General features: G+C 44.6%; 1 protein-coding gene and 1 pseudogene across 4 annotated transcripts in view; one reads left to right on the top strand and one right to left on the bottom strand.

Moving 5' to 3' along the window:
- LOC126262332 (hemicentin-1-like) overlaps nt 1-21,557 on the bottom strand; it is a 1,226,997-nt gene that overhangs the window by 964,302 nt on the left and 241,138 nt on the right. The gene's annotated exons all lie outside the window — the stretch shown is intronic.
- LOC126263834 (5S ribosomal RNA) lies at nt 14,366-14,483 on the top strand (annotated as a pseudogene).

The raw sequence follows: 21,557 nt of genomic DNA, 5'->3' as shown, positions 1-21,557 counted from the left end.
CGAACCTGCGTCACGGGCCCGCAGCGTGAATCTTGCACTGCACTACAAACTCCAGCCGTCTTGTGCTAGCAATGTGGGGCTCCGACAAAGGCCTCCATTTGCCGGAAGGACCACGAGAAAGAACTCTGACATTCCGATAGACATGAATGGAGCCTCCTGTCCTTACCCACAGTCAGGCACTACCTGAGATTAATTAATTGGACATGCGTCAGTAATTACTGTGACCGACTGTTTACGTATTCACAAATTGAAATCAGCACACAACACTTGCCTGATAAGTGTTACTCAACGATTTCTCCGAAAGAGTAACTGCTTTCAATAATAGAAGTAGTATTCAGAGAAATGCTCTAAATCAAAGAACAGCTGTTCGATTCGACTTGCAGCACGAATAGTAGTATTATAACTGCGATGCTGCGATCATAACTGCGAGATGCTAGATGAGTTGGGCTAGCAAAACAGAATCTATTACATTGTCTTACAAAATTGTTAGGTACCTAAACACATGGTCGGATGTCAACGTAATAGCGCACACATACATTCCACTGGCGGATATGTAAATAATTACAGATGCATTACTCTGTGACAGAACGCTGCATTAGTGTTATTTGCGTTTAATATCGTTACCAGGCCTGGTAGGGTATACAGGAGCCGTGAACAGCCTGAAGGACAAGGGGAGTCACGTATAAGTGCAAGAGACCCTTATCACCATATGACTAAGCTCGAGAAAGCTGTCATTGGGGATCTCCATTCGGCCAGATGAACAAATTTTAACACTCCGCTTACGTTAGAAAGACCGGGCACAGAACACATTAATGACAGATCGTCTGAACTCGGCGAAGTTCACAGTGGAGACAACCACGCCCGGCGTATCTCGCTGAGGTACCTGAAATACACTGAAGTGCGTCTTTCAAATGATACTCTCCTCTCTGCACAATGGTGGTCGTGGATTCGTTGCTCAGGACGGGGATGAATGGCTGTAGCGATGTATAATGATTTGGAGTCTGACAGAAGTTGGTGGTCGAGTAATAGTTTTTTTTTTTTTTTAAGGGGTGTCATTTTTAATTCTAGTCATTTCCTTTGTGGTTTTACACAAGACACGTTTACACAATCAGTTATCATCCAACTGCGCAGTATGCTGATTTCAACGATCTTACACACATATATCGCGCCAAAACAATTACAGTTACATTTAACAAACTCTAAACAGAGACACAATTTAACTAGTACGGCACACTCTACCGTTCACCTTCGACATCGCTTCCCAACTGCCGCTTTGTTACTTTATCCCGGGTATAAAAGTGCTTTCTTGAGTTTAGGGCTAATCAGAGCCCTCCGTCTCGTTCCCTATACAGGGTGTTACAAAGGGGTACGGCCAAACTTTCAGGAAACATCGCTCACACACAAAGAAAGAAAATATGTTATGTGGACATGTGTCCGGAATCGCTTACTTTCCATGTTAGAGCTCATTTTATTACTTCTCTTCAAATCACATTAATCATGGAATGGAAACACACGGCAACAGAACGTACCAGCGTGACTTCAAACACTTTGTTACAGGAAATATTCAAAATGTCCTCCGTTAGCGAGGATACATGCATCTACCCTCCGTCGCATGGAATCCCTGATGCGCTGATGCAGCCGTCGAGAATGGCGTATTGTGTCACAGCCGTCCACTATACGAGCACGAAGAGTCTCTACATTTGGTATTGGGGTTGCGTAGACAAGACCTTTCAAATGCCCCCATAAATGAAAGTCAACAGGGTTGAGGTCAGGAGAGCGCGGAGGCCATGGAATTGATCCGCCTCTACCAATCCATCGGTCACCGAATCTGTTGTTGAGAAGCGTACGAACACTTCGACTGAAACGTGCAGGAGCTCCATCGTGCATGAACCACATGTTGTGTCGTACTTGTAAAGGCACATGTTCTAGCAGGTAGAGTATCCCGTATGAAATCGTGATAACGTGCTCCATTGAGCGTAGGTGGAAGAACATGGGGCCCAATCAAGACATCACCAATGCCTGCCCAAACGTTCACAGAAAATCTCTGTTGATGACGTGATTGCACAATTGCGTGCGGATTCTCGTCAGCCCACACGTGTTGATTGTGAAAATTTACAATTTGATCACGTTGGAATGAAGCCTCATCCGTAAAGAGAACATCTGCACTGAAACGAGGATTGACACATTGTTGGATGAACCATTCGCAGAAGTGTACCCGTGGAGGCCAATCCGCTGCTAACAGTGCCTGCACACGCTGTACATGGTACGGAAACAATTGGTTCTCCCGTAGCACTCTCCATACAGTGACGTGGTCAACGTTACCTTGTACAGCAGTAACTTCTCTAACGCTGAAATTAGGATTATAGTCAACTGGACGAAGAATTGCCTCGGCCATTGCAGGTGTCCTCGTCGTTCTAGGTCTTCCCCAGTCGCGAGTCATAGGCTGGAATGTTCCGTGCTCCCTAAGACGCCGATCAATTGCTTCGAACGTCTTCCTGTCGGGACACCTTTGTTCTGGAAATCTGTCTCGATGCAAACGTAGCGCGCCACGGCTATTGCCCCGTGCTAATCCATACATCAAATGGGCATCTGCCAACTCCGCATTTGTAAACATTGCACTGACTGCAAAAGCACGTTCGTAATGAACACTAACCTGTTGATGCTACGTACTGATGTGCTTGATGCTAGTACTGTAGAGCAATGAGTCGCATGTCAACAGAAGCACCGAAGTCAACATTAGCTTCCTTCAATTTGGCCAACTAGCGGTGAATCGAGGAAGTACAGTACATACTGACGAAACTAAAATGAGCTCTAACATGGAAATTAAGCGTTCCCGGACACATGTCCACATAACATAATTTCTTTATTTGTGTGTGAGGAATGTTTCCTGAAAGTTTGGCCGTACCTTTTTGTAACACCCTGTATGTAGGCTGTATCTGAAATGAATGTAGAAAATGATAAGGCTGGTAGACTAGGTTGTAACAAGCATATTTCACGTAGCAAAGCATGTCCACACCCCATAGTGTACGGCGCTAGGCTTCGTTGAACAGTATCGCGCGCCGCAAAGAGGATAGGCAGACAAGATTCCGTTCGAGCCGTAATGTCGGCAGGTCTGCAGGGCAGCTATTTCAAAGAATTTGTGACATCAAGGTAAAAGAGACGTCGGGTTGAAGTTTTATGACCTGTATTTGCAAACGGTGTAGTCGACGTAGTTGCGGATGTTGCAGTCGTGTCAATACCGCGGGATTTCCGACTCTTTCTGGGACGTGGAAGCGTTGCTTTTGGCTGTGCAAATACCTATCTGATAGGTGTCTTTTAGACGGCCACACCTGTGTACACTACGGAGTCCGGTTCGCCCTGCGTCAGTTTGTCGTGAAACGGAGACCCTCTTTTCTTTGTTACTGTGTGGCGCGGACAGGAAATGGAGAGCCATTCTTGGGAGGTAAGGGCAGACAAGCACTGTGCTTACGGAAAGGCTCACGCTGCCCAGCATTTGTACATTCGGCTGTTTCCGAATGGTAGAGTGCCGGATACAGGCGTATTTAGTGCCATCGACAGGTGCCTCTGGGAGACAGGTTCACATGAGGTAAGTTTTCCATTGGCACGTCCTCGTAATGGCACACATGCATTAAGGCCTACTTCGAAACCCGGTGTATTCATTTTGCCTTACAGGTGAAAAGGCCTGAAGGGTGCGGTCGTCAACGCACAGTCCGCACTTTTTTTTTTCATTAATTCAGGTGGGTGACCAGCCGCCTGTGAGTATATGGCTGGTCCTTTTTTTACCACAAAAAATACTTTTGTGATATACCCAACAAGGTTTTCTGGTCTCTTAGCCATCATGAGTGGCCGCAAGTTTGTTAGCTTCCGCCGGCCGGAGTGGCTGTGCGGTTCTAGGCGCTACAGTCTGGAGCCGAGCGACCGCTCCGGTCGCAGGTTCGAATCCTGCCTCGGACATGGATGTGTGTGATGTCCTTAGGTTAGGTTTAATTAGTTCTAAGGTCTAGGCGCGTGATGACCTCAGAAGTTAAGTCGCATAGTGCTCAGAGCCATTTGAACCATTTGTTAGCTTCCGGCCACCCTCGATGTTGTCCGTCCCTGCCACGTGGAGGCGGACCAGTTTCTGCATTGTTCACCTTTATCTTTTATTGTTGAGTGATATCACATTCATATGTACAAGCTTTAAGAGTTTAGATACAATTGGGAATTCAATCTCGATATGTTTTACGAAAAATGCTTTAAAATAAAGAAAGGAAACAAATTAAAGAAAATCATGCAGGGATTTCTTAATCTAACTTATGTGCTATGCTTAAGCTAATGAGACTTTGAAATGTTAGTTTGATTTGTGGATTTGTGAGGGTATTGGAGAGGTTTTGGAGGTGTTCGGGAAAAGGGGTCTGACTCTCCCCGTCTAGCCAACAGGGGATGGAGGGCTCGGAATGTACTTCGAGCTATCCATTCCCTAACCGCGTCGCACGTACAAAGCGTTATTTGTAATTGATTGTGTTGGGTTGTTGCTTAGCTAGGCAAGATTCTTCGTGTTGAGAGTCGTCATTGAGTTTGAGTGAGTGACACATTGTTGCTGTTTTCCGAATATGTGTTTTCCCCAGCATCCGTATCATTCTCTTCATCAGAGCTGGTAGTCTCCCACGGTTCCGTTTCCCGTGTGTTTTGTGTCTCTGGTCGCAATCTGTGGTACGGCCTTGATTGCTTAAAGGATTTGTGCAGTGCCTGGGATACAACCCGGTTAATCTCCTCCCATGTGTCTTTATTCCTGATGGCTGTATTTATGTCATCCTGCGTTTGTATTAGTAGTTGTGTAGGTGCTATGTCTTCGATGTGTAATGGGCGGTGAAAAACTGTGTGTTCTGGTGATCCATTTACGCCACATGTGCAGGTATCACTTTGAGTGAGTCCCATGCGGTGGAGGTACATGGGGTATGGGCCATGACCCGAGAGAAAGTGAACCATGCCCCTACAGTCCGTACTCCAGGACATGACGAGGAGGCGTTAGCAATTCTGGGAAACACACCCTCGACAAGCTCTTGGCGTGTTGCACGGGAAATGGATGTAAGCCATTCCATAATAAGGCGTGTCCGGCACGAAGACGATTTGCACGCCTACCGCCTTCTGAAGGTTCGCGGCCTTAACACAGACGATTCTCCACTTAGAATTGAATTCTGCCAGTGGTTTTGGGAAACGTGTGCCATTGAATCGGACTTCCCGAACAGTGTATTTTTTACGGATGAGGCGACCCTTACACGACAGGGCTACAATCAATACGTGTGAGCAAATCCGCATGCCGCATTTGTTCGTGGCCTCAAACATCGCTTCGTTGTGAGCATTTGGGCAGGCTTGGTAGGCGGTAATCTGGTCGGTCCGTACATATTCCTCCGGTGACTGAACGCAAGCAGATACTCAATCTTTTCATGAGAAACACTGCCAGAGTTGTTGGAACATGTTCCACTTAACGTGCGACAGCGAATGTCGTGCCAAAACGATGGTGCACCTTTACATGCAATGCGAATGCATTTGGATGAAACTTGTGAGAGCTAGACAGGGAGTGATGGGCTGGTGGCATGGCCTGCACGCTCCCGCGACTTGACGTTTTTTTTTTTTTTTTTTCTTCTGGTGGCATCTGAAATATGTTGTCTATGAAACACCTATTGAGACTGATGAAGAGCTGTAGCACATTTGTGTTTTCAAATAAAGGTTATAAAACTTCTCCCCGACTTCTCATTTACCTTGATGCCACCGGTACACTGAAAACGTGTCCCAGCGGACCAGCTACCATGACGGTTCGGATGGCATTTTCTGTTCCTACCCTCAAAGTAGCGCGCGACACTGTTCAAAGATGGCAAGCGCCGTACGCTGATGGACATGTGTTGCGACGTGACACATGTTTTTCACGACCCATTCTAACAACCCTGCCATTTTCTACATTTATTTCAGATACACCCAGTAGATCTTGTCTTCTGGGGTCGACAAATGGACTTCTTTTTAGCCGGAATACTTAGTTAGAATCCTGCCCCTGGCATGGATGTGTGTGATGTCCTTCGGTTAGTTAGGTTTACGTAGTTCTACGTAAACCTAACTCCCATAATGCTTAGAGCCATTTGAACCATTTGAACCTTCTTCTTATGTGGCTGATGTAATGCCATGGCAGCAGGGACGTCAAACAGGACTCTCTCTGTCCCAAAATTTATTTATTCCCTATTTCTCACAGTCCACTGTCAAGCTATCGCACAATACTGTGAAATCTTAGGTTTCACACATTGAGTACCCCCTAATAACATAATCGTCATAAAATCGTACAGCATACTGATTTGTAGGGCATTCCAATCTGACAGTGGCGCAGTCATGGACTGCATGGGAAAATGAGCACATGATTACTCGTTCTATAGGTTCCAGTCGACCACGTCTGACCACCAAAAGCGAGGACCACTGTATTGTGTTTGAAGCTCATCGTAATCGCTTCATATCTGCGTCTTTCACGAGAGAGCAAACCATCGGTCGTAGACTTTCACCACTCGAACTAGTGAACTAAAGTCCCGTGGTTAGTGTGGCGTCAACACCACAATGCCATTAGAACCATTACCGGGGAGCAGGGACTGCTGACGAATTGCATCACATTCCGTTCATCTATAAATTGCGATTTGCGCTACTCCGGATACCAATGTCGACGAGCATGGTGGCGAATAGCGGAGGAGTCGCATTCTTCCAATGTTTTGGGGTGGTGTGACTTCAGGTCAGAGCTGATAGAGAGTGATGGAACTCTAGCGGCACAACCATACTATGTGCTCATGTGTCACCTCTTATTTCACGATATTGTGGTGTCATTTTTCAACAGGGAAATAGTCGTCGAAAAATAGCACATGTCTCTATGAATGACCTACATGGTGATGAACTAATCAAATGGTTCAAATGGCTCTGAGCACTATGGGACTTAACTGCTGCGGTCATCAGTCCCCTAGAACTTAGAACTACTTAAACCTAACTAACCTAAGGACATCACACACATCCATGCCCGAGGCAGGATTCGAACCTGCGACCGCAACGGTCACGCGGTTCCAGACTGTAGCGCGTAGAACCGCTCGGCCACTCCGGCCGGCATACATGTTATATGCATTAAAAAAAATAAAGTGATAGTAGATCCGAATTTTTGTGGCAAATTTGAAGTAAATTGCTCAAGAATCTTTCAAGACTTTTGGTAACAGATCAACAAAAGCAAATCTAGGATAATGGAATGTAGTCTAATTAAACCATACGATGCGGAGAGAATTAGATTAGGAAATGAGACACTTAAAGTGGTAGAAGAGTTTTGCTTTTTGAGAAGAATAATAACTGCTGATGGTCGAAGTGGGATGGATATAAAATGTAGCCTGGCAATGGCAAGAAAAGTATTTCTGAAGAAGAGAAATTTGTTTGTATCGAGTATAGATTTGTCACGAAGTCCTTCCTGAAACTATTTGTATGGAGTGCCGACATTTTTGGCAGTGAAATATGAACGATAAACAGTTCAGACAAGAAGCAAATAGATGCATTTGAAATGTGATGCTCCAAAATAATGCTGAAGATTAAACGGGTAGATCACCTAACTAATGAGGAGGTACTGAACAGAATTGGGGAGAAGAGAAACTTATAGAACAACCTGACTAGTAGAAGGGATCGGTTGGTAGCACACATTCTGCGGCATCAAGGAATGACCAATTTGGTACTGGAGGGAAGTGTGGAGGGTAATAATCGTAGAGGGAGACCAAGAGATGAATATAGTTAGCAGAATAAGAAGGATGTAGGCTGCAGTTGTTATTGGAGATGAAGAGGCTTGCACAGGATACAGTAGCATGGAGAGCTGCAACAATAAAATCTTTGGACTGTAGACCACAACAACAGCAACATATTTATACTTTAAAAATATTAAAAATATACAGCCTACGTCTGCCCAAATGTTTATAAGGATATTATGTGACAATCTGAAGCAAGTAGATGAAGTATATTTGCAGACTTTTGGTTACAACGTAAAACGACGACTCGCCTTTACACAGTAGTATGAATTTTTCTGAGGGACTCAGAAATATTACAGTCTGGACATAGAATTTTCTGGCTGAGAGGGACGCCATTTGCAGATTTTTTAATCTACTGCAGCTGGAATGAAATGATGCTGAAGAAAATCAATGGTAAAGGTCTCTTTAATGTAGTGGTTTCCATTTCCGCCTGAATCCTCATGTTGTTGGTTATTGCTGACTGCTCCGCCTTTTAGGCGCAGTTTTCTACCTCATCGTTATTAATCCCAACATGAAATATAGTCATTTAAGTATTATAGTTATATTCCAGGACTGTGTGTATGTCACAGGCCACTCAGAATCCATATTGTCTATGCCTTAAATCACCCAAAATATAGTTTCGAAACGTATGAGAGTTTTTCGCAGTTCCTTTTCGTGTTATCGTCCGAAGATCGGGGCACCAACGCACATCGATAGTGTGGTATCGGTCGCTAACCCGTCGGCAGCACTTTCGAATACGCCCGTCGCCAGTTACACCGCCGCGTTTCCTACAGCCGCCACCTCAGCTGGAATGCGCTGACACGAACGATTACGTCGCTGTCAATGAGATGTAAACATCGCCTCTCTACACTTTCAGCGGCGGGTGTACTTGAGTTTAAACATTCATGCACTGATCCCATTTTGTGTGTTCGCCAGTTGAATAACATTTACAGAATTTCATAATGGTCAGCGCTCGTGTTCTAGTGAACAGTTATTGTACTGAATGAAGACCGAATGAATCCTAAATCTGCAGTATCTACACATGTTTCAACATTCAAAGCTATTGTTAGCAACTGACACTGCAACTACAACAACAAAGATAGTTATTTTTACTATTTGATATTACATGTAGAATAAATTACTATATGAATTCTCTGCTCGTAAACAGCATCTGTTCCTAGCTACTGTATTCGCTAAAGAGCCGCACAGCATGAAAGGACGTTATAAAACCATCAGCCACCGCACCGAATGTCAACTTGGTTTGCCCGAATAGTATCTTCACAGCGCATGCGTAATGACGTGGCCGGGGCAGAAGAAATCTTCGGTCGCGTACGAGACGGAAATCACCGCTTCAGGCTGATTTTTGTGAGACTCTTTGGCCACAGAAAAAGCTTTGGCTAGCCGTATGTAGCCCATGGGCCGTTGTTAGCCTACCCCTGATGATATGAGAATAACTGACACTGATTATTGATGTGTCGTCCGAACAAGACACAGCCAGGGCAAAAACACCACAGGCGCAAAGACGCGAGCTATGCCAGTGCCGTAGAGACTCGCCACTTGCGCGAGTTCCACCAGCGCCACGGGCTACGCTGACAAGGGAACTTCCCCATCGCACCCCCCTCAAATTTAGTTATAAGTTGGCACAGTGGATAGGCCTTGATAAACTGAACACAGATCAACTGAGAAAACAGGAAGAAGTTGTGTGGAACTATGAAAAAATAAGCAAAATATACAAACTGAGTAGTTCATGGGAAGATAGGCAACATCAAGGACGTTGGGAAGGCAGGAGCGCCGTGGTCTCGTGGTAGCGTGAGCAGCTGTAGAACGAGAGGTACTTGGTTCAAGTCTTCCCCCGAATGAAAATTTTACTGTCTTTATTTTTGCATAGTTATTATATGTCCGTCCGTTCACTGACGTCTGTGTTCACTGTAATAAGTTTAGTGTCTGTGTTTTGCGACCGCATCGCAAAACCGTGCGATTAGTAGACGAAAGGACGTGCCTCTCCAATGGGAACCGAAAACATTTGATCGCAAGGTCATAGGTCAACCGATTCCTCCACAGGAAAACACATCTGATACATTCTATACGACACTGGTAACGGCATGTGCGTCACATGACAGGAATATGTTGTCGACCCACCTAACTTGTACACTTGGCGAATGGGTAAAAAGATTCTTCTACCGCCGGCCGAAGTGGCCGTGCGGTTAAAGGCGCTGCAGTCTGGAACCGCGAGACCGCTACGGTCGCAGGTTCGAATCCTGCCTCGGGCATGGATGTTTGTGATGTCCTTAGGTTAGTTAGGTTTAACTAGTTCTAAGTTCTAGGGGACTAATGACCTCAGCAGTTGAGTCCCATAGTGCTCAGAGCCATTTGAACCATTTGATTCTTCTACCTTGCCCGATTTAGGTTTTCTTGTGGATGTGATAATCACTCCCAAAAAAGTGATGAAAACATAAGTTTGTCACATAAACTGAAAATAAAAACTTAAATTTGTCACTCGATGGAAGGTTTGAACCAAGGACCTTTCGTTCCGCAGCTGCTCACGTTACCACGAGACCACGGCGCTCCTGCATTCCCAGTGTCCTTGATGTTGCTTATCTTCCCATGACCTACTCAGTTTGTATATTTTGCTTATTTTTTCACAGTTCCACACAACTTCTTCCTGTTTTCTCAATTGATCTGTGTTCAGTTTTTCAAGGCCTATCCACTGTGCCAACTTATAAGTAAATCTGAGGGGGGTGCGATGGGGAGGTTCCCTTGTGAGGATGAAGATGTCGACTTCCCCTCGGCCAGTTGTCGGCCGAGTACAATGCGCCAATGACCGGACGGTAACAGACAGAAGCCTCCTCAGAAGACACAAGAGCAGCTCTCGCCCACTTGGTTACAGATCAGCATCCAGGGCTGAGTTAGACAAGGAACATAGTTCAGTGAACTCTTAGAATTGAACAGACAGTTGCTGTAAGTGGCATTTGCTATGTACTGTGAAGTTTAACTACGGTTATTCTCAGCCATTGAGGATTTTTGTTTTTTTTTGTTTTGTTTTATTACAAGCAGTGTTGCAGTTTCAGTATTCAACTAGTCACAAAGAAAAGTAAACCTTTTAACTCATTTGTCTGACTTTGTCACTAATTTGGTGGAGCGTTGTAGAACCTTCGTTCTCCTGTCCTGTTAGCTGACCCTGGGGCATAGCTGTGTAATAGTGGCAGGGAGAAATTGTGTTAGCGGTGTACTGCACCAGAAACCGTTTCACGACCTCACGAACTGTGCCTGCACAGCAGTAGCGACGAGGCCTTTACAAAACTGGCAACGAGGGTTTACAAAAATTATGTCCGGCGGCTCACGTGAATTTACGCGTGCAACAACCTGACTGTCTAACTTCAGTGCTAATTAACTCGGAAACGATGCAACGTACAGAATTTTTTTTCTTAATAATTGTTTCTCTTCACTACTTAGCCTGCAGTATCCTTACAACCGTTTGCAACTGTTTCTGAGCACCCTGTATATTCTGGTACTACAATCCGATTTCAGGATTAAGTATAGATTACAGGATATTCAAGTCCTCAAACAGATTTTGCACTAAATCACCCAAAACATATGCATCATCACATTTTCACTGCGCAATGAACGCTGCATTGAATTTCGACTGTGCAGCCACATGAATTCGGAATCTTCTTCTAATAGGAGGGCTGTTCCGAAAGTAAGGTTCGATCGGTCGCGAAATGAAAACCACATTGAAAATCAAACATTTTTTTATTCGCAACAACCACACGTTCCAGGTACCTCTGTAAATAGTCGCCGCTCCGGCTTATATATTTGTCGTGGCGCTGTACAAACTTTCCAGTACCCTCGTCACAGAAAGCGGCCTCTGTGCTTTGCGCCAGTTCTCTACGCTGGTCTGCCTTTCTTTGTTTGTGCGAAAATATTGTCTTCATAGCCAGCGGTTCATGTGAGCAGAGATGAACAACGGAGGGAGCCAATTAAGGGCTGTATTGTGGGTAATCAAACACTTAACATCGAAAACTTAGGAGGAGTGTCTTTGTTGGCAAGCGGAATGTGGCTGAAAATTGTCTTGAAGAAAGAAACGCATGACATGTATGTTATGTGGGCTGCAGAGCTTCAGGCGAAATCTCGCATCCAGTCCGCATACTTTGCGCCCTGAAGTGAAAAGAGCGACGCGAAGCGATCGACAGGCACGCTAAAGACACATCTGTGCCAAGTTTTATCAGATTTTCACAGTGATTTCCATTTCCGGCCTAATCGGACTTTACTTTCCCAATACGCCTTCTATTTCCGCTCTGTACTGTTTAGCTATATTCAGAGTGATCCGAAAGACTGTACACTCTTTCGGCTCACTCTGAAGGTGGCTGAACGATATACAGCCAAAATATTAGAAGAAGAATAGGAATTTACGTGGCTGCGCACCCTAGATTCAATGAGCAACGAAAAATACAGTCTGAAACAAGTGAGAGTTTTTCACAGTTCCTATTAATTTCTGGTAGTGGGAGGCACAAGTGGTCGGGCTTTTCGGAATAATAACTGGAAAAAATTAAGCTCTCGCTTACGTACAACTAACGGTTCGGGGAGCTGAGACGGCACGCGCCATGCACGCGCACTGCTAGACAACGGTTTGTCTTCGGCGTCCAGAAGATACCAGCAGCTGCAGTGGTGGTGGGAGCCTCGGTCGTTCCGCGCTGTGCCATCAGGTGGGGCGCTGACCGCAGCTGGCGACGCCGTTTAACGACCCAGCTGGCTCCCACCGACTGGTCGGTGTCTGAGGGAGGTGGGGCAGGCTGCCCTGTGCCCTGGCGCAGGTAATTGGGGCGGCTCCACGCGCCCGCCTGCTTGCTTCCTTCCTTCCTTCCTTCCTTCCGTCGCCGCCTCGCCTGCCCCCATTTTCGCAAGTGTCGGCACGTACTGCCGCTGTCCCTCCTACAGCAATCCCGCGCTCGCTGAGCACCACACTCTATGTGCCCTTCCGACACGTCTTTCGCAGATCTCGAGAACAACGTTTGCCTTCCTGACGCTGCTGCAAGGTTTTAAGAATTCTGTATACACCTCCAGCTCTCTTGCTCCCGAGAAAGAATGAAACGAGGATTGGAGTTGAAGGCACAGTCGACGACAAGGTCGTTAGAGTTGGAGTACATGTTCGGGTTGGATAGCTTTCGGTACGGTAATCGTTTCAAATGGCTCTAAGCACTATGGGAGTTAACATCTGAGGTCATCAGTCCCCTAGACTTAGATCTACTTAAACCTAACTAACCTAACGACATCACACACAGCCATGCCCGAGGCAGGATTCGAACCTGCGATCATAGCAGCATCGTGGTTCCGGACTGAAGCGCCTAGAATCGCTCGGTCACAGGGTCCGGCACTGTAATCGGCTGTTTCTTTAATGAGGGACCATGCCGACATTCGCCAAAGCATGTTATAGATCTCCCGAACAGTAAACTTCGTACAGTAGCTGCAAGAAAAAACCAATTACACCAGTTTACAAGACGACAACTTCACTAGTGGGAGAGCGATTAGCAGCCGTGGCGCCGTTACAGAAGCAATGGTCACCAAGGTCAGGAAGGTAAGAGAGCTACTTCATTATTTATGTTCTCTCGAACTGATAAAGACAGTCACCATCAACTTACCTAATACGTCTAGTTTAGATTCGAAAAACACAGAACAGTCATTGTTAAAGCTGAAAGACGTTATAAATTTCTTCGATTGTTTAGTCACTAATGTCACTGCTCCCATATCAAACACTCTCCATCGTGCTAGAAATAAAATACCAGATCAGACATGTCAAGCATCTTGGCTGAACCCTCTTTCTCTACCTTTGGAACAAACTGTTCTTTAACCTGCGGATTACTCAAAATTATTCTGCATTCAACAGAAGATAAAAGATTTCTCTTTTAACATCCAAGAGGAAACTGGTATCTCTGTCACACTCTACACTATCTATACTTTTCTCATCCCTTTCTGTTTCTGTCTTCTTCCCTCCATCTCACCTGCTGATCTTCCTCTATTATCTCTCGCTCTTCCTCTAACCAATCAACTTCTTCTCTGTCTTGATTCCCTCCGTACTGTTGTCACAAGTTTCTGTTTGATGTCTCTACTTCATTCAACAAACGCGCCTTGGAGAAAATCCCTTAATATTAAACATACTGAGATTTCTTAATGTCTTTTTTCTATCCTTCTCTCTTTCTTTACAGTAATCTCTGATTCTTTCCCTTTTTCTCTTCCCAGAAAGCCTTCAAACATTTTACTTCTGCTCTGAACATTTCTTGTTCTCCTGTTTTTCCTCCGTTTTTCCCATTTCTTTCTGGTCTCCTTTAACTTCTAGGACCACGGTCACTGATGTTTCTGGGTTTCTGTCAAAAAATTTAAAAATTCTTTTTGTTATCCTCCTTTCATACAGCCGGTTTAGGCGTCGATGAAATACAATTCCTCTCTTCCACACTGTATCTGATTTTGGTTTCATCTTTCAATAAATTTCTTTATTACTTCTTAATTTATATTTCCCATTCTCAAATTTCGATACAAACACTTATTTTTGCTTCCTTCCAACGTCACCAAACTCTTTAGCTGTATTTAACGAAAGGCAATCTGAAGCATAAGCCAACGGCCTTGCCGCAGTGGTAACACCGGTTCCCGTCAGATCACCGAAGTTAAGCACTGTCGGGCTGCGCTAGCACTTGGATGGGTGACCAACCGGTCTGCCGAGCGCTGTTGGCAAGCGGCGTTCACTCAGCCCTTGTGAGGCAAACTGAAGAGCCACTTGATTGAGAAGTAGCGGCTCCGGTCTGGGAAACTGACATACTGCCGGGAGAGCGCTGTGCTGACCACATGTCCCTCCGTATCCGCATCCAGTGACGCCTGTGTGCTGAGGATGAGACGGCGACTACTCGGTACCTTTGGGCCTTCATGGCCTGTGCAGGAGGAGAGAGAGGGAGGGAGGGAGAGAGGCATTCTGGTTTAATGACAATGTTGTAGCGCCGGAGTTTTGCATTTATGAAGGTTGAGGGGAGAAAGGAAAGGAAGGGGAAGGACCACTGATGCCACCTGCATCGGGACTATATGCGGAATCACCGACGAATAGCACTCGGGATGTGCTGACGAGTCACTTGTGTTGACCACTGCGCCACGGACAGTGTTCATCGCAGTTCCGCGGATTATCTCGACATGCCTTTCGTTCGACCCTCAATCCCACCTATCTGCATTCCCTGGCCATGTCCTCCATGCTGCCTACTTTGAGATTCCCGCAGGAGATCAGACGTAGTTGTGAATCTGCCCTGTAGATGGTGGCTTCATTGCTCATCGAGGCGGATCACCACGCATTCATATAATCACATAATAGATTTCTCGTTAAACTTGTTTTTGTTAGTTGAAAAGCCACTTCCATTTTCCTTGTACTTGTTAAGTTAGCTTCTCTGTCCAGATCTCTTAGTTGTATTACATACTTAAATTTTGTAGTTTTTTTTAGTCTTCCACAGTCCGTTTCCATTTATTTCGATGCCTTTTTCTGTCACTTATATACTCCGTTTTTTCAAAAGATATAAACCGGCCTATTTTTGGAACCATACGTTGTAGGAGATTTATCTTCATTTTTGTATCGCCTACATATTTAGCTCAGATGACAATACCGTCTGCAAAAGCCAAACAATCAAAATTCAGATTAGCCTCTTCTCTCCTAATACATATACAGGGTGAGTCACGTAACGTTACCGCTGGATATATTTCGTAAACCACATCAAATATTGACGAACCGATTCCACAGACCGAACGTGAGGAGAGGGGCTAGTGTAATTGTTTAATACAAACCATACAAAAATGCACGGAAGTATGATTTTTAACACAAACCTACGTTTTTTTTTAAATGGAACCCCGTTAGTTTTGTTAGCACATCTGAACATACAAACAAATACGTAATCAGTGCCGTTTGTTGCATTGTAAAATGTTAATTACATCCGGAGATATTGTAACCTAAAGTTGACGCTTGAGTACCACTCCTCCGCTGTTCGATCGTGTGTATCGGAGAGCACCGAATTACATAGGGATCCAAAGGGAACGGTGATGGACCTTAGGTACAGAAGAGACTGGAACAGCACATTACGTCCACATGCTAACACCTTTTTATTGGACTTTTTCACTGACGCACATGTACATTACCATGAGGGGTGAGGTACACGTACACACGTGGTTTCCGTTTTCAATTACGGAGTGGAATAGAGTGTGTCCCGACATGTCAGGCCAATAGATGTTCAATGTGGTGGCCTTCATTTGCTGCACACAATTGCAATCTCTGGCGTAATGAATGTCGTACACGCCGCAGTACATCTGGTGTAATGTCACCGCAGACTGCCACAATACGTTGTTTCATATCCTCTGGGGTTGTAGGCACATCACGGTACACATTCTCCTTTAACGTACCCCACAGAAAGAAGTCCAGAGGTGTAAGATCAGGAGAACGGGCTGACCAATTTATGCGTCCTCCACGTCCTATGAAACGCCCGTCGAACATCCTGTCAAGCGTCAGCCTAGTGTTAATTGCGGAATGTGCAGGTGCACCATCATGCTGATACCACATACGTCGACGCGTTTCCAGTGGGACATTTTCGAGCAACGTTGACAGATCATTCTGTAGAAACGCGATGTATGTTGCAGTGCTCTCCGATACACACGATCGAACGGCGGAGGTGTGGTACTCAAGCGTCAACTTTAGGTTACAATATCTCCGGATGTAATTAACATTTTACAATGCAACAAACGGCACTTATTACGTATTTGTTTATATGTTCAGATTTGCTAACAAAACTGACGTGGTTCCATTTAAAAAAACGTAGGTTTGTGTTAAAAAACATACTTCCGTGCATTTTTGTATGGTTTGTATTAAACAATTACACTAGCCCCTCTCCTCACGTTCGGTCTGTGGAATCGGTTCGTCAGTATTTGATGTGGTTTACGAAATATATCCAGCGGTAACGTTATGTGACTCACCCTGTATTGTCATTATTATTATTATTATTATTATTATTATTATTATAGAGGGTGATTCTGTGATGATGCTACAAACTTTCAGAGATGGTGGAGACAGGTAAATGCATCTATTTGATGAAAGGAACCCTGGTACGCAAACGACCGTGTCGAATGTTATACAAGTAAGTGATACCCCTGCTTTCCCTACTTTGGGAGGAGGTAGTATTTACCAAAACAAGAAAAAATGTCCGGTAAGCATGGGTTCTAAAGAGCTAACCTTAAGAGCTACGAGAACTTCTTCATCTTTGCTTCTGTTACATTTCTTCTACTGTGAAACATATGTCTGCTACGAAGCAAGTGCTGTTAGCTCTTAAGGTATGCATTACTTTTATTGGTCCGTACTAGCTCCTCCATAACATGGAAAGCATAGAGCTTGCAATAGAAGTGTTTCACTGTCAGAGGTAATACGATTTTCGCTTGCTACTTCCGACTTAGTCTTTTCCGGCCCCGGGATAAAACTGATGCATCCACCCTACTCCACCATCCCTGAAAGTCCGTAACATCATCACGGAATCGCCCTGCATATTGCCCATGCACATTTTAGGAAAGTGTGGTTCATCTCTAAAGGATACCGCATTATGTGACGCTAGTGCGACCAATTCTTGAGTACTGCTTGGTGTTTGTGATCCGCACCAGGTCGGATTAAAGAAAGATATCGAAGCAATTCAGAGGCGGGCTGCTATATTTGTGTCCGGTAGGTTCGAACAACAAGCAAGTATTGCGGACATGCTTTCGAAACTCAAATGGGAATCCTTGGAGGGAAGGCGACTTCCTTTACGAGGAACACTGATGAGAAAATTTAGAGAACCGGCATTTGAAACTGACTATCGAACAATTCTATAGCGGCCAACACACATTTCGCGTATGGTCGTTAGGGGTAATACGGAGGCATATAGCAGTCGTTTTTCTCTCCTTCTCAAAAAATGGTTCAAATAGCTCTGAGCACTATGCGACTTAACTTCTGAGGTCATCAGTCGCCTAGAACTTAGAACTAATTAAACCTAACTAACCTAAGGACATCACACACATCCATGCCCGAGGCAGGATTCGAACCTGCGACCGTAGCGGCTCTCCTTCTCGTTGCGGGTGGAACAGTAAAGGAAATGACTAGTAGTGGTACAGGGTACCCTCCACCACACACCGCACTGTGGCTAGCGGAGTATGTATGTGCATGTAGATACTATACACACTGTAATGTTGCCTCATTAATGATGTCCGGTGAGATGTAAGAGAGGGTCTGAAGACCCTAATCTTGCAAAGGTGAAATACGTTCATAAATAAATAAACCGCGTCAGGTGTTGTAGGTTCCCCAGACATCAGAATGCTAGGTTAGCCATCTGCGCCGACAGGTTCTTGTCCGTAAGACTCACCATTATTATAAACGTTCGGGCTGTGACAGAATTTTAATTACTGTCATTACTGTGTCTGTGTTGCCTGCGTGTGCGGTGAAACTGTATTCATTCTTATATAGAGAGTCGTTGGGATGAGTAAATAAGAATGGTGTGCCACCGTCTCTGGCTCATTCCTTTCGACTCGACACCGCTACTCGGTGGACTGTAAGTAAGTTTCACTGCGTACTGTCAACCAATTTCAAATTTGTTCTCATTTCGCTGAATAGGATCTGTTCCAAACGTTTCCACAACAGATAAATCTGTATAATCGTCACGAATCGTAGCTTTAGGCGTCAACAATAAGTGCATGATCATGCGGGAGGCGGAAGAAAATTCACGAGAGATTCACTATAATCGTTTCAGACGAATATAGTTTCTCATTTTATTAATAAAATTCCCACAAGTTACCTCAATAATATTCTAAACTTAGACACAAGTGTAGAAGGTGACATCTACAAGCGTGGCTATGCGTATCACTAAGTATTGAGCTACTCGTATACTGATTACACCGACCATGACATTTATTCTTGCAAAGCGCTCTGCGAGCATACCGTTTCGTTCGCTTCGTCCTTTTGTACATTTAAAAGGCACTTATCATTTCATTTTGCTCTGTCAGAGCCCTGAGTACTTTTGCGTGAGTCTCAGAACAAGAGACTTCAAAGCGAAAGAAGAGGACAGAACATTTTTTCCACTTTCGCATACATATTTTGGCTTGTGTGATACGACACAATGCTGTGTGTCGCTTAATCTCGCCAAGAGAATCACTGCCACGCACAGTGAATTTGATGCGGGAGATCTGGCCTCGTTTCATAAATCACGACACTTGATAGATCGGTTTGCCCAGCGAGGCCATCGGCTTTGCCACCTCTGATGTATTTATGGAGCACTGTCAATCGTACGTTCAGAGCTAGTGCGGCTTTCACACGAATTAAGCTGTTTGTCAGTTTTGCGAGAGATTAAATAGAGTGTTATGCGACAGAGTATCATTGGAAGCAACATATGAATATTTACAGCACTGTGGGGCCAATCTGCAAGAGTAATACTTGTGGCAAAAATCGAAAAGACTTCAGCGATGGATTACTTTCCATGGAATGATACAGAGTACAACGAATTGGCCAACGCCCTCTTCTTTGTAGCACTGAGTATGATCACGGCGTATAAGTAGCAGAGAGCACGTAAAATTATAAAAACAGACATTGTAATTGGTTATTAAATGGCAAGGAGAGACACGTCATGAAATATTATAATGATACTCTGCCCTAGAAATTTATGTTCTTGTTCCATTAAAGAAAAAACTTCAGTTCTAACATCGATATGGTGTTTTATGGAAATTGGTTTGCGACTGATTTGATATGTAGTCACGCTGGAAAAACGAGCTTGTTGACAATAACTGTTTGGATTTGAGTTCATTACTAAAAATAAATCAGAGTTAAAGGAATTTAGTCGAATAAAATCAGGCGAAGCTTAGAGGCTTAGAATAGAAAATGAAACACTAAAAGTAGTAAATGAGTTTTGATATTTGGCCACAAAAATCAGTGACGATGGTAGAAATATCTGAAATTCACACTGGTAATAGAAAGTCTACCATTTCTGGAAACGAGACATTTATTAAGAGCGAATATAAATTTAAGTGTTACAAAGTGTATTCTTAAGATATTTGTGTGTAGTGTACGCTTCTGCGGAAGCGAAGCATGGACGATAGTTCAGAAAAGCAGTGAATAGAAGCTTTTGAAATGTAGTGTTACAGACGAACGTTGAAGAGTGTATAGGTTGATTGATTAATTAACGAGGAGGTACTGAGTCGAGACAAAATAAATTTGTAGCAAAACGTCAGTAAAAGAAGGGAACGAATTTTTGAGACATTAAAAAATCTTCTAGTGGAGGTAGTGTGGAAGTTAAAGACTGTAGATGGAGATCAAGGCTTGAACACAGTAAGTAGATCGCAATACTTAAACTGAGACGTAGGGGCCTGCGCAAGCCAGACTATCGTGGGCAACCGGAGGAAACAAGAATGCCTCACATGATCTTTTGCTAAGTTACAGTGCATACATAACAAGGTCCACACCAAAACAACTCCGATACTATATCGGACCATTTCGAAATATTGGCAGAGTTGTAATGTGTAGCAGTAAATTGGCTAATAAACAATAACCAGAAGTTTACTTTCACGAGCACACCTGTATTCCGCAAGGGACATTACAGTGTGCGATGGTGTGGACTTCGGACACCACAATTATTTCTTTTTCCATTTCCGAAACGTAGGAGTCAAGACGGCCGTTTGAGTTCGAATTTTTCAACATTTACCGCCTCGGTCATTTCGCGAGTTGTATGTGAGGTGGAAATAATATTTTATCTGACTCTTCAACAGCAATCTTCCACGTGATGCTCCAAGCATCTTTAGTAGCGGCCGCCACAGCATTCTGATCTTCCATTAGGTATTCTCTTGCGCTTTCTAGACGAAATTTTGGCGAGATGCGACGATCTTCTTCGGGTCTTCTTTATCTCCTCTGTCAATATCTAAAGCTATCTGAAGAACGTTAGGCCTAAGACAACTGTTCTAATAGCCTCTGTATAGAGCTAGGTCATTACAGCACGCGATTCAAACGGCCTTGCGTTATCTCGTTGAAAGTTAATATTAAGAGACCTCGGGGCTACAGCATACACACCATATGTCAGAAATGTAAGAGCTGTTGTAATAAGTACCCGCTATGCGAACAAGAGTTGATTGTGTTTGAACCCATTCGCAGCCAATACTATGACGCCATCTAATGGTCCCATAAGACGATAACGAATCTAATGTGGCAACGTGCATTCTTTTCGGAACCTTCACACACAGATACACCATCGTAATGCTGTACAACACGGATCGGTGTGAATAAAGCACATGGCGCCTCTTCTGCGGCCACTGTCGGCGTGCGTCTGTCTTTCGCCTCATCAAAGGAAGCTGTAACAGTGGTCGCCGAGCCGAGAGATCGTGGTGCTCTCAGAGCACTCTGTGTGTGGTCACTGGTGTTGCACTAAACAAGCCCATTCCGTGACTAAAGGTACGTGACGTGACTGCACGATCCTTCACGGTCGATGAAACAGTACTCTGTCGCATCGGGCGCTAGTCCATGGCACTGTTGAGAGCCTCAATGGTGTTGAGTGAGGCCCCCCCCCCCCCTGAAGCTATCAATATTCGTATGTCGCGAATCTCGACCCAGGCAACAGCGATATCGCGGTACCATAAACCGCAGTCAGACGCCACGATGCTGCCGCTGTCAAATTCCGAAGCGTGCCGGTAGACGTCTCTCCTCACTCGAGGCATCTGCATCCACATAATTTTGAGCAAGCCTCCACACTGTCCATCACGGAGGGTGCCTTGAACCACATCTGCTCATTC

Source organism: Schistocerca nitens, chromosome 6 (genome assembly GCF_023898315.1).
Source record: "Schistocerca nitens isolate TAMUIC-IGC-003100 chromosome 6, iqSchNite1.1, whole genome shotgun sequence".
NCBI classification, from domain to species: domain Eukaryota; kingdom Metazoa; phylum Arthropoda; class Insecta; order Orthoptera; family Acrididae; genus Schistocerca; species Schistocerca nitens.
Note: the sequence above shows the minus strand (reverse complement) of the source record. Positions and strands in the feature narration are given on the sequence as shown.